This window comes from Hesperophylax consimilis, chromosome 27 (genome assembly GCF_061612785.1).
Source record: "Hesperophylax consimilis isolate HC1 chromosome 27, BYU_Hcon_1.0, whole genome shotgun sequence".
In the NCBI taxonomy this organism is placed as follows: domain Eukaryota; kingdom Metazoa; phylum Arthropoda; class Insecta; order Trichoptera; family Limnephilidae; genus Hesperophylax; species Hesperophylax consimilis.
The window spans coordinates 17385148-17402213 of record NC_142862.1 but is presented as its reverse complement, the minus strand read 5'-3'; positions in this window follow the sequence as shown (position 1 = coordinate 17402213).

Sequence of the window (17066 nt, the reverse complement as noted above, 5' to 3'; positions counted from 1 at the left end):
ACATAGCCCCACAACATACCCCAGTTACCCAACAGTTCCACAACAAACAAGGCCTCACAACATACCCCGGTTGCCCAACAATTCCACAACATACATAGCCCCACAACATACCCCAGTTACCCAACAGTTCCACAACACAAATAGCCCCACAACATACCCCAGTTATCCAACAGTTCCACAACATACATAACCCCACAACATACCCCAGTTACCCAACAGTTCCACAACAAACATAGCCCGACAATATATCCCAGTTTCCAAACAGTTCCACAACATACATAGCCCCACAACATACCACAGTTCCACGACATACATAGCCCCACAATATACCCAGTTACCCAAAAATTCCACAACATACATAGCCTCACAACATACCCCAGTTACCCAACAGTTCCACAACATACATAGCCCCACAACATACCCCAGTTACCAAACAGTTCCACAACATACATAGCACCACAACATACCCCGGTTACCCAACAATTCCACAACATACACAGCCCCACAACATACCCCAGTTACCCAACAGTTCCACAACATACATAGCCCCACAACATACATAGCCCCACAACATACCCCAGTTACCAAACAGTTCCACAACATACATAGCACCACAACATACCCCGGTTACCCAACAATTCCACAACATACACAGCCCCACAACATACCCCAGTTACCCAACAGTTCCACAACATACATAGCCCGACAACATACATAGCCCCACAACATACATAGCCCCACAACATACATAGCCCCACAACATACATAGTCCCACAACATACCCCGGTTTCCCAACAATTCCACAACATACATAGCCCCACAACATACCCCAGTTACCCAACAGTTCCACAACATACATAGCCCCACAACATGCCCCGGTTACCCAACAATTCCACAACATACATAGCCCCACAATATACCCCAGTTACCCAACAGTTGCACAACACACATAGCCCCACAATATACCCCAGTTATCCAACATACATAGCCCCATAATATACCCCAGTTACCCAACAGTTCCACAACACACATAGCCCCACAACATACCCCAGTTATCCAACAGTTCCACAACATACATAGCCCCACAACATACCCCAGTTACCCAACAGTTACACAACATACATAGCCCCACAATATACCCCAGTTACCCAACAGTTCCACAACATACATAGCCCCACAACATACATAGCTTCACAACATACCCCGGTTACCCAACATACAAAGCCCCACAACATACCCCAGTTACCCAACAGTTCCACAACATAAAGAGCCCCAAAACATACCCCGGTTACCCAACAATTCCACGACATACATAGCCCCACAACATACCCCAGTTACCCAACAGTACCACAACATACATAGCCCCACAACATACCCCGGTTACCCAACAATTCCACAACATACATAGCCCCACAATATACCCCAGTTACCCAACAGTTCCACAAAATACATAGCCCCACAACATACCCCGGTTACCCAACAATTTCCACAACATACGTAGCCCCACAATATACCCCAGTTACCCAACAGTTCCACAACACACATAGCCCCACAACATACCCCAGTTATCCAACAGTTCCACAACATACATAGCCCCACAACATACCCCAGTTACCCAACAGTTCCACAACATACATAGCCCCACAATATACCCCAGTTACCCAACAGTTCCACAACATACATAGCCCCACAACATACATAGCCCCACAACATACCCCGGTTACCCAACATTCAAAGCCCCACAACATACCCCAGTTACCGAAAAGTTCCACAACATACATAGCCCCAAAACATACCCCAGTTACCCAACAGTTCCACAACATACAAAGCCCCACAACATACCCCGGTTACCCAACAATTTCCACAACATACATAGCCCCACAATATACCCCAGTTACCCAACAGTTTCACAACATACATAGCCCCACAAGAAACCCCAGTTACCCAACTGTTCCACAACACACATAGCCCCACAACATACCGCAGTTATCCAACAGTTCCACAACATACATAGCCCCACAACATACCCCAGTTACCCAACAGTTCCACAACATACATAGCCCCACAATATACCCCAGTTACCCAACAGTTCCACAACATACATAGCCCCACAACATACCCCGGTTACCCAACAATTCCACAACATACATAGCCCCACAACATACCCCGGTTACCCAACAATTCCACAACATACATAGCCCCACAACATACCCCAGTTACCCAACAATTCCACAACATACATAGCCCCACAACATACCCCAGTTACCCAACAGTTCCAACACATACATAGCCCCACAACATACATAGCCCCACAACATACCCCAGTTACCAAACAGTTCCACAACATACATAGCACCACAACATACCCCGGTTACCCAACAATTCCACAACATACACAGCCCCACAACATACCCCAGTTACCCAACAGTTCCACAACATACATAGCCCCACAACATACATAGCCCCACAACATACATAGCCCCACAACATACAAAGCCCCACAACATACATAGCCCCACAACATACCCTGGTTTCCCAACAATTCCACAACATACATAGCCCCACAACATACCCCGGTTACCCAACAATTCCACAACATACATAGCCCCACAATATACCCCAGTTACCCAACAGTTGCACAACATACATAGCCCCACAATATACCCCTGTTACCCAACAGTTCCACAACATACATAGCCCCACAATATACCCCAGTTACCCAACTGTTCCACAACACACATAGCCCCACAATATACCCCAGTTACCCAACAGTTCCACAACAAACATAGCCCCACAACATACCCCGGTGACCCAACAATTTTCACAACATACATAGCCCCACAACAAACCCCAGTTACCCAACAGTTCCACAACACAAATAGCCCCACAACATACCCCAGTTATCCAACAGTTCCACAACATACATAGCCCCACAACATACCCCGGTTACCCAACAATTCCACAACACTCTTAGCCCCACAATATACCCCAGTTACCCAACAGTTCCACAACATACATAGCCCCACAATATACCCCAGTTACCCAACTGTTCCACAACACACATAGCCCCACAACATACCCCAGTTACCCAACAGTTCCACAACATACATAGCCCCACAACATACCCCGGTTACCCAACAATTCCACAACATACATAGCCCCACAACATACCCCAGTTACCCAACAATTCCACAACATACATAGCCCCACAACATACCCCAGTAACCCAACAGTTTCACAACATACATAGCCCCACAACATACCCCAGTTACCAAACAGTTCCACAACATACATAGCCCCACAACAAACCCCGGTTACCCAACAATTCCACAACATACATAGCCCCACAACATACCCCAGTTACCCAACAATTCCACAACATACATAGCCCCACAAAATACCCCGGTTACCCAACAATTCCACAACATACAAAGCCCCACAATATACCCCAGTTACCCAACAGTTCCACAACACACATAGCCTCACAACATACCCCAGTTATCCAACAGTTCCACAACATACATAGCCCCACAACATACCCCAGTTACCCAACAGTTCCACAACATACATAGCCCCACAATAAACCTCAGTTACCCAACAGTTCCACAACATATATAGCCCCACAATATACCCCAGTTACCCAACAGTTCCACAACATACATAGCCCCAAAAAATACCCCGGTTACCCAACAATTCCACGACATACATAGCCCCACAACATACCCCAGTTACCCAACAGTACCACAACATACATAGCCCCACAACATACCCCGGTTTCCCAACAATTCCACAACATACATAGCCCCACAATATACCCCAGTTACCCAACAGTTCCACAACACACATAGCCCCACAACATACCCCAGTTATCCAACAGTTCCACAACATACATAGCCCCACAACATACCCCAATTACCCAACAGTTACACAACATACATAGCCCCACAATATACCCCAGTTACCCAACAGTTCCACAACATACATAGCCCCACAACATACATAGCTTCACAACATACCCCGGTTACCCAACGTACAAAGCCCCACAACATACCCCAGTTACCCAACAGTTCTACAACATACATAGCCCCAAAACATACCCCGGTTACCCAACAATTCCACGACATACATAGCCCCACAACATACCCCAGTTACCCAACAGCACCACAACATACATAGCCCCACAACATACCCGGTTACCCAACAATTCCACATCATACATAGCCCCACAATATACCCCAGTTACCCAACAGTTCCACAACATACATAGCCCCACAACATACCCCGGTTACCCAACAATTTCCACAACATACATAGCCCCACAATATACCCAAGTTACCCAACAGTTCCAGAAACATACATAGCCCCACAATATACCTCAGTTACCCAACAGTTCCACAACATACATAGCCCCACAAGAAACCCCCGCTACCCAACAATTCCACAACATACATAGCCCCACAACATACCCCAGTTACCCAACAGTTCCACAACAAACAAGGCCTCACAACATACCCCGGTTGCCCAACAATTCCACAACATACATAGCCCCACAACATACCCCAGTTACCCAACAGTTCCACAACACAAATAGCCCCACAACATACCCCAGTTATCCAACAGTTCCACAACATACATAACCCCACAACATACCCCAGTTACCCAACAGTTCCACAACAAACATAGCCCGACAATATATCCCAGTTTCCAAACAGTTCCACAACATACATAGCCCCACAACATACCACAGTTCCACGACATACATAGCCCCACAATATACCCAGTTACCCAAAAATTCCACAACATACATAGCCTCACAACATACCCCAGTTACCCAACAGTTCCACAACATACATAGCCCCACAACATACCCCAGTTACCAAACAGTTCCACAACATACATAGCACCACAACATACCCCGGTTACCCAACAATTCCACAACATACACAGCCCCACAACATACCCCAGTTACCCAACAGTTCCACAACATACATAGCCCCACAACATACATAGCCCCACAACATACCCCAGTTACCAAACAGTTCCACAACATACATAGCACCACAACATACCCCGGTTACCCAACAATTCCACAACATACACAGCCCCACAACATACCCCAGTTACCCAACAGTTCCACAACATACATAGCCCCACAACATACATAGCCCCACAACATACATAGCCCCACAACATACATAGCCCCACAACATACATAGTCCCACAACATACCCCGGTTTCCCAACAATTCCACAACATACATAGCCCCACAACATACCCCAGTTACCCAACAGTTCCACAACATACATAGCCCCACAACATGCCCCGGTTACCCAACAATTCCACAACATACATAGCCCCACAATATACCCCAGTTACCCAACAGTTGCACAACACACATAGCCCCACAATATACCCCAGTTATCCAACATACATAGCCCCATAATATACCCCAGTTACCCAACAGTTCCACAACACACATAGCCCCACAACATACCCCAGTTATCCAACAGTTCCACAACATACATAGCCCCACAACATACCCCAGTTACCCAACAGTTACACAACATACATAGCCCCACAATATACCCCAGTTACCCAACAGTTCCACAACATACATAGCCCCACAACATACATAGCTTCACAACATACCCCGGTTACCCAACATACAAAGCCCCACAACATACCCCAGTTACCCAACAGTTCCACAACATAAAGAGCCCCAAAACATACCCCGGTTACCCAACAATTCCACGACATACATAGCCCCACAACATACCCCAGTTACCCAACAGTACCACAACATACATAGCCCCACAACATACCCCGGTTACCCAACAATTCCACAACATACATAGCCCCACAATATACCCCAGTTACCCAACAGTTCCACAAAATACATAGCCCCACAACATACCCCGGTTACCCAACAATTTCCACAACATACGTAGCCCCACAATATACCCCAGTTACCCAACAGTTCCACAACACACATAGCCCCACAACATACCCCAGTTATCCAACAGTTCCACAACATACATAGCCCCACAACATACCCCAGTTACCCAACAGTTCCACAACATACATAGCCCCACAATATACCCCAGTTACCCAACAGTTCCACAACATACATAGCCCCACAACATACATAGCCCCACAACATACCCCGGTTACCCAACATTCAAAGCCCCACAACATACCCCAGTTACCGAAAAGTTCCACAACATACATAGCCCCAAAACATACCCCAGTTACCCAACAGTTCCACAACATACAAAGCCCCACAACATACCCCGGTTACCCAACAATTTCCACAACATACATAGCCCCACAATATACCCCAGTTACCCAACAGTTCCACAACATACATAGCCCCACAAGAAACCCCAGTTACCCAACTGTTCCACAACACACATAGCCCCACAACATACCGCAGTTATCCAACAGTTCCACAACATACATAGCCCCACAACATACCCCAGTTACCCAACAGTTCCACAACATACATAGCCCCACAATATACCCCAGTTACCCAACAGTTCCACAACATACATAGCCCCACAACATACCCCGGTTACCCAACAATTCCACAACATACATAGCCCCACAATATACCCCAGTTACCCAACAGTTGCACAACACACATAGCCCCACAATATACCCCAGTTATCCAACATACATAGCCCCATAATATACCCCAGTTACCCAACAGTTCCACAACATACACCAATTTCCCAACAGTTCCACAACATACATAGCCCCACAACATACCCCGGTTACCCAACATACAAAGCCCCACAACATACTTCAGTTACCCAACAGTTCCACAACATACATAGCCCCACAACAAACATAGCCCCACAACAAACATAGCCCCACAACATACCCCGGTTACCCAACAATTTCCACAACATACATCGCACCACAATATACCCCAGTTACCCAACAGTTCCACAACAAAAATAGCCCCACAACATACCCCGGTTACCCAACAATCCCACAACATACATAGCCCCACAATATACCCCAGTTACCCAACAGTTCCACAACACACATAGCCCCACAACATACCCCAGTTATCCAACAGTTCCACAACATACATAGCCCCACAACATACCCCAGTTACCCAACAGTTCCACAACATACAAAGCCCCACAATATACCCCAGTTACCCACCAGTTCCACAACATAAATAGCCCCACAACATACATAGCCCCACAACATACCCCGGTTACCCAACAATTCCACAACATACATAGCCCCACAACATACCCCAGTTACCAAACAGTTCCACAACATACATAGCCCCACAACATACCCCGGTTACCCAACAATTTCCACAACATACATAGCCCCACAATATACCCCAGTTACCCACCAGTTCCACAACATAAATAGCCCCACAACATACCCCGGTTACCCAACAATTCCACAACATACATAGCCACACAACATACCCCAGTTACCCTACAGTTCCACAACAAACATAGCCCCACAACATACCCCGGTTTCCCAACAATTCCACAACATACATAGCCCCACAATATACCCCAGTTACCCAACAGTTCCACAACACACATCGCCCCACTATATACCCCAGTTACCCAACAGTTCCACAACACACATAGCCCCACAAGAAACCCCCGTTACCCAACAATTCCACAACATACATAGCCCCACAACATACCCCAGTAACCCAACAGTTACACAACATACATAGCCCCACAATATACCCCAGTTACCCAACAGTTCCACAACATACATAGCCCCACAACATACATAGCTTCACAACATACCCCGGTTACCCAACATACAAAGCCCCACAACATACCCCAGTTACCCAACAGTTCCACAACATAAAGAGCCCCAAAACATACCCCGGTTACCCAACAATTCCACGACATACATAGCCCCACAACATACCCCAGTTACCCAACAGTACCACAACATACATAGCCCCACAACATACCCCGGTTACCCAACAATTCCACAACATACATAGCCCCACAATATACCCCAGTTACCCAACAGTTCCACAAAATACATAGCCCCACAACATACCCCGGTTACCCAACAATTTCCACAACATACGTAGCCCCACAATATACCCCAGTTACCCAACAGTTCCACAACACACATAGCCCCACAACATACCCCAGTTATCCAACAGTTCCACAACATACATAGCCCCACAACATACCCCAGTTACCCAACAGTTCCACAACATACATAGCCCCACAATATACCCCAGTTACCCAACAGTTCCACAACATACATAGCCCCACAACATACATAGCCCCACAACATACCCCGGTTACCCAACATTCAAAGCCCCACAACATACCCCAGTTACCGAAAAGTTCCACAACATACATAGCCCCAAAACATACCCCAGTTACCCAACAGTTCCACAACATACAAAGCCCCACAACATACCCCGGTTACCCAACAATTTCCACAACATACATAGCCCCACAATATACCCCAGTTACCCAACAGTTCCACAACATACATAGCCCCACAAGAAACCCCAGTTACCCAACTGTTCCACAACACACATAGCCCCACAACATACCGCAGTTATCCAACAGTTCCACAACATACATAGCCCCACAACATACCCCAGTTACCCAACAGTTCCACAACATACATAGCCCCACAATATACCCCAGTTACCCAACAGTTCCACAACATACATAGCCCCACAACATACCCCGGTTACCCAACAATTCCACAACATACATAGCCCCACAATATACCCCAGTTACCCAACAGTTGCACAACACACATAGCCCCACAATATACCCCAGTTATCCAACATACATAGCCCCATAATATACCCCAGTTACCCAACAGTTCCACAACATACACCAATTTCCCAACAGTTCCACAACATACATAGCCCCACAACATACCCCGGTTACCCAACATACAAAGCCCCACAACATACTTCAGTTACCCAACAGTTCCACAACATACATAGCCCCACAACAAACATAGCCCCACAACAAACATAGCCCCACAACATACCCCGGTTACCCAACAATTTCCACAACATACATCGCACCACAATATACCCCAGTTACCCAACAGTTCCACAACAAAAATAGCCCCACAACATACCCCGGTTACCCAACAATCCCACAACATACATAGCCCCACAATATACCCCAGTTACCCAACAGTTCCACAACACACATAGCCCCACAACATACCCCAGTTATCCAACAGTTCCACAACATACATAGCCCCACAACATACCCCAGTTACCCAACAGTTCCACAACATACAAAGCCCCACAATATACCCCAGTTACCCACCAGTTCCACAACATAAATAGCCCCACAACATACATAGCCCCACAACATACCCCGGTTACCCAACAATTCCACAACATACATAGCCCCACAACATACCCCAGTTACCAAACAGTTCCACAACATACATAGCCCCACAACATACCCCGGTTACCCAACAATTTCCACAACATACATAGCCCCACAATATACCCCAGTTACCCACCAGTTCCACAACATAAATAGCCCCACAACATACCCCGGTTACCCAACAATTCCACAACATACATAGCCACACAACATACCCCAGTTACCCTACAGTTCCACAACAAACATAGCCCCACAACATACCCCGGTTTCCCAACAATTCCACAACATACATAGCCCCACAATATACCCCAGTTACCCAACAGTTCCACAACACACATCGCCCCACTATATACCCCAGTTACCCAACAGTTCCACAACACACATAGCCCCACAAGAAACCCCCGTTACCCAACAATTCCACAACATACATAGCCCCACAACATACCCCAGTAACCCAACAGTTCCACAACAAACATAGCCCCACAACATACCCCGGTTACCCAACAATTCCACAACATACATAGCCCCACAATATACCCCAATTACCCAACAGTTCCACAACACAAAGAGCCCCACAACATACCCCAGTTATCCAACAGTTCCACAACATACATAACCCCACAACATACCCCAGTTACCCAACAGTTCCACAACATACAAAGCCCCACAACATACCCGGTTACCCAACAATTTCACAACATACATAGCCCCACATACCCCAGTTACCCAACAGTTCCACAAAACACATAGCCCCACTATATACCCCAGTTACCCAACTGTTCCACAACACACATAGCCCCACAACTTACCCCAGTTATCCAACATACATAGCCATATAATAAACCCCAGTTACCCAACAGTTCCATTACATACATAGCTTCACAATATACATAGCCCCACAACATACAGAGCCCCACAACATTCATAGCCACATAATAAACCCCAGTTACCCAACAGTTCCATTACATACATAGCCCCACAACATACATAGCCCCACAACAAACATAGCCCCACAACATACATAGCCCCACAACATACCCCGGTTACCCAACAATTCCACAACATACATAGCCCCACAACATACCCCAGTTACCAAACAGTTCCACAACATACATAGCCCCACAACATACCCCGGTTACCCAACAATTTCCACAACATACATAGCCCCACAATATACCCCAGTTACCCACCAGTTCCACAACATAAATAGCCCCACAACATACCCCGGTTACCCAACAATTCCACAACATACATAGCCACACAACATCTCTCAGTTACCCTACAGTTCCACAACATACATAGCCCCACAACATACCCCGGTTTCCCAACAATTCCACAACATACATAGCCCCACAATATACCCAAGTTACCCAACAGTTCCACAACACACATCGCCCCACTATATACCCCAGTTACCCAACAGTTCCACAACACACATAGCCCCACAACTTACCCCAGTTATCCAACATACATTGCCCCATAATAAACCTCAGTTACCCAACAGTTCCATAACATACATAGCTTCACAACATACTCCGGTTACCCAACATTTTCCACAACATACATAGCCCCTAAACATACCCCAGTTACCCAACAGTTCCACAACATACATAGTCCCACAACATACATAGCCCCACAACATACCCCGGTTACCCAACAATTTCCACAACATACATAGCCCAACAACATACCCCAGTTACCCAACAGTCCCACAACATACATAGCCCCACATCATACCCCAGTTACACAACAGTTTCACAACATACATAGCCCCACAACATACCCCAGTTACCCAACAGTTCCACAACATACATAGCCCCACAACATACCCCGGTTACCAAACAATTCCACAACATACAAAGCCCCACAATATACCCCAGTTACCCAACAGTTCCACAACACACATAGCCCCACTATATACCCCAGTTACCCAACAGTTCCACAACACACATAGCCCCACAACTTACCCCAGTTATCCAACATACATAGCCACATAATAAACCCCAGTTACCCAACAGTTCCATTACATACATAGCTTCACAACATACATAGCCCCACAACATACAGAGCCCCTCAACATTCATAGCCACATAATAAACCCCAGTTACCCAACAGTTCCATTACATACATAGCCCCACAACATACATAGCCCCACAACATACATAGCCCCACAACGTACCCCGGTTACCCAACAATTCCACAACATACATAGCCCCACAACATACCCCAGTTACCAAACAGTTCCACAACATACATAGCCCCACAACATACCCCGGTTACCCAACAATTTCCACAACATACATAGCCCCACAATATACCCCAGTTACCCACCAGTTCTACAACATAAATAGCCCCAGAACATACCCTGGTTACCCAACAATTCCACAACATACATAGCCACACAACATACCCCAGTTACCCTACAGTTCCACAACATACATAGCCCCACAACATACCCCGGTTTCCCAACAATTCCACAACACAAATAGCCCCACAACATACCCCAGTTACCCAACAGTTCCACAACATACATAGCCCCACAACATACCCCGGTTACCCAACAATTTCCACAACATACATAGCCCCACAATATACCCAAGTTACCCAACAGTTCCAGAAACATACATAGCCCCACAATATACCTCAGTTACCCAACAGTTCCACAACATACATAGCCCCACAAGAAACCCCCGCTACCCAACAATTCCACAACATACATAGCCCCACAACATACCCCAGTTACCCAACAGTTCCACAACAAACAAGGCCTCACAACATACCCCGGTTGCCCAACAATTCCACAACATACATAGCCCCACAACATACCCCAGTTACCCAACAGTTCCACAACACAAATAGCCCCACAACATACCCCAGTTATCCAACAGTTCCACAACATACATAACCCCACAACATACCCCAGTTACCCAACAGTTCCACAACAAACATAGCCCGACAATATATCCCAGTTTCCAAACAGTTCCACAACATACATAGCCCCACAACATACCACAGTTCCACGACATACATAGCCCCACAATATACCCAGTTACCCAAAAATTCCACAACATACATAGCCTCACAACATACCCCAGTTACCCAACAGTTCCACAACATACATAGCCCCACAACATACCCCAGTTACCAAACAGTTCCACAACATACATAGCACCACAACATACCCCGGTTACCCAACAATTCCACAACATACACAGCCCCACAACATACCCCAGTTACCCAACAGTTCCACAACATACATAGCCCCACAACATACATAGCCCCACAACATACCCCAGTTACCAAACAGTTCCACAACATACATAGCACCACAACATACCCCGGTTACCCAACAATTCCACAACATACACAGCCCCACAACATACCCCAGTTACCCAACAGTTCCACAACATACATAGCCCCACAACATACATAGCCCCACAACATACATAGCCCCACAACATACATAGCCCCACAACATACATAGTCCCACAACATACCCCGGTTTCCCAACAATTCCACAACATACATAGCCCCACAACATACCCCAGTTACCCAACAGTTCCACAACATACATAGCCCCACAACATACCCCGGTTACCCAACAATTCCACAACATACATAGCCCCACAATATACCCCAGTTACCCAACAGTTGCACAACACACATAGCCCCACAATATACCCCAGTTATCCAACATACATAGCCCCATAATATACCCCAGTTACCCAACAGTTCCACAACACACATAGCCCCACAACATACCCCAGTTGTCCAACAGTTCCACAACATACATAGCCCCACAACATACCCCAGTTACCCAACAGTTACACAACATACATAGCCCCACAATATACCCCAGTTACCCAACAGTTCCACAACATACATAGCCCCACAACATACATAGCTTCACAACATACCCCGGTTACCCAACATACAAAGCCCCACAACATAGCCCAGTTACCCAACAGTTCCACAACATAAAGAGCCCCAAAACATACCCCGGTTACCCAACAATTCCACGACATACATAGCCCCACAACATACCCCAGTTACCCTACAGTACCACAACATACATAGCCCCACAACATACCCCGGTTACCCAACAATTCCACAACATACATAGCCCCACAATATACCCCAGTTACCCAACAGTTCCACAAAATACATAGCCCCACAACATACCCCGGTTACCCAACAATTTCCACAACATACGTAGCCCCACAATATACCCCAGTTACCCAACAGTTCCACAACACACATAGCCCCACAACATACCCCAGTTATCCAACAGTTCCACAACATACATAGCCCCACAACATACCCCAGTTACCCAACAGTTCCACAACATACATAGCCCCACAATATACCCCAGTTACCCAACAGTTCCACAACATACATAGCCCCACAACATACATAGCCCCACAACATACCCCGGTTACCCAACATTCAAAGCCCCACAACATACCCCAGTTACCGAAAAGTTCCACAACATACATAGCCCCAAAACATACCCCAGTTACCCAACAGTTCCACAACATACAAAGCCCCACAACATACCCCGGTTACCCAACAATTTCCACAACATACATAGCCCCACAATATACCCCAGTTACCCAACAGTTCCACAACATACATAGCCCCACAAGAAACCCCAGTTACCCAACTGTTCCACAACACACATAGCCCCACAACATACCGCAGTTATCCAACAGTTCCACAACATACATAGCCCCACAACATACCCCAGTTACCCAACAGTTCCACAACATACATAGCCCCACAACATACCCCGGTTACCCAACAATTCCACAACATACATAGCCCCACAATATACCCCAGTTACCCAACAGTTCCACAAAATACATAGCCCCACAACATACCCCGGTTACCCAACAATTTCCACAACATACGTAGCCCCACAATATACCCCAGTTACCCAACAGTTCCACAACACACATAGCCCCACAACATACCCCAGTTATCCAACAGTTCCACAACATACATAGCCCCACAACATACCCCAGTTACCCAACAGTTCCACAACATACATAGCCCCACAATATACCCCAGTTACCCAACAGTTCCACAACATACATAGCCCCACAACATACATAGCCCCACAACATACCCCGGTTACCCAACATTCAAAGCCCCACAACATACCCCAGTTACCGAAAAGTTCCACAACATACATAGCCCCAAAACATACCCCAGTTACCCAACAGTTCCACAACATACAAAGCCCCACAACATACCCCGGTTACCCAACAATTTCCACAACATACATAGCCCCACAATATACCCCAGTTACCCAACAGTTCCACAACATACATAGCCCCACAAGAAACCCCAGTTACCCAACTGTTCCACAACACACATAGCCCCACAACATACCGCAGTTATCCAACAGTTCCACAACATACATAGCCCCACAACATACCCCAGTTACCCAACAGTTCCACAACATACATAGCCCCACAATATACCCCAGTTACCCAACAGTTCCACAACATACATAGCCCCACAACATACCCCGGTTACCCAACAATTCCACAACATACATAGCCCCACAATATACCCCAGTTACCCAACAGTTGCACAACACACATAGCCCCACAATATACCCCAGTTATCCAACATACATAGCCCCATAATATACCCCAGTTACCCAACAGTTCCACAACATACACCAATTTCCCAACAGTTCCACAACATACATAGCCCCACAACATACCCCGGTTACCCAACATACAAAGCCCCACAAGTCCACAAGCCCCACATACTTCAGTTACCCAACAGTTCCACAACATACATAGCCCCACAACAAACATAGCCCCACAACAAACATAGCCCCACAACATACCCCGGTTACCCAACAATTTCCACAACATACATCGCACCACAATATACCCCAGTTACCCAACAGTTCCACAACAAAAATAGCCCCACAATAAACCTCAGTTACCCAACAGTTCCACAACATACATAGCCCCACAATATACCCCAGTTACCCAACAGTTCCACAACATACATAGCCCCAAAACATACCCCGGTTACCCAACAATTCCACGACATACATAGCCCCAAAACATACCCCAGTTACCCAACAGTTCCACAACATACAAAGCCCCACAACATACCCCGGTTACCCAACAATTTCCACAACATACATAGCCCCACAATATACCCCAGTTACCCAACAGTTCCACAACATACATAGCCCCACAAGAAACCCCAGTTACCCAACTGTTCCACAACACACATAGCCCCACAACATACCGCAGTTATCCAACAGTTCCACAACATACATAGCCCCACAACATACCCCAGTTACCCAACAGTTCCACAACATACATAGCCCCACAATATACCCCAGTTACCCAACAGTTCCACAACATACATAGCCCCACAACATACCCCGGTTACCAAACAATTCCACAACATACAAAGCCCCACAATATACCCCAGTTACCCAACAGTTCCACAACACACATAGCCCCACTATATACCCCAGTTACCCAACAGTTCCACAACACACATAGCCCCACAACTTACCCCAGTTATCCAACATACATAGCCACATAATAAACCCCAGTTACCCAACAGTTCCATTACATACATAGCTTCACAACATACATAGCCCCACAACATACAGAGCCCCTCAACATTCATAGCCACATAATAAACCCCAGTTACCCAACAGTTCCATTACATACATAGCCCCACAACATACATAGCCCCACAACATACATAGCCCCACAACGTACCCCGGTTACCCAACAATTCCACAACATACATAGCCCCACAACATACCCCAGTTACCAAACAGTTCCACAACATACATAGCCCCACAACATACCCCGGTTACCCAACAATTTCCACAACATACATAGCCCCACAATATACCCCAGTTACCCACCAGTTCTACAACATAAATAGCCCCAGAACATACCCTGGTTACCCAACAATTCCACAACATACATAGCCACACAACATACCCCAGTTACCCTACAGTTCCACAACATACATAGCCCCACAACATACCCCGGTTTCCCAACAATTCCACAACACAAATAGCCCCACAACATACCCCAGTTACCCAACAGTTCCACAACATACATAGCCCCACAACATACCCCGGTTACCCAACAATTTCCACAACATACATAGCCCCACAATATACCCAAGTTACCCAACAGTTCCAGAAACATACATAGCCCCACAATATACCTCAGTTACCCAACAGTTCCACAACATACATAGCCCCACAAGAAACCCCCGCTACCCAACAATTCCACAACATACATAGCCCCACAACATACCCCAGTTACCCAACAGTTCCACAACAAACAAGGCCTCACAACATACCCCGGTTGCCCAACAATTCCACAACATACATAGCCCCACAACATACCCCAGTTACCCAACAGTTCCACAACACAAATAGCCCCACAACATACCCCAGTTATCCAACAGTTCCACAACATACATAACCCCACAACATACCCCAGTTACCCAACAGTTCCACAACAAACATAGCCCGACAATATATCCCAGTTTCCAAACAGTTCCACAACATACATAGCCCCACAACATACCACAGTTCCACGACATACATAGCCCCACAATATACCCAGTTACCCAAAAATTCCACAACATACATAGCCTCACAACATACCCCAG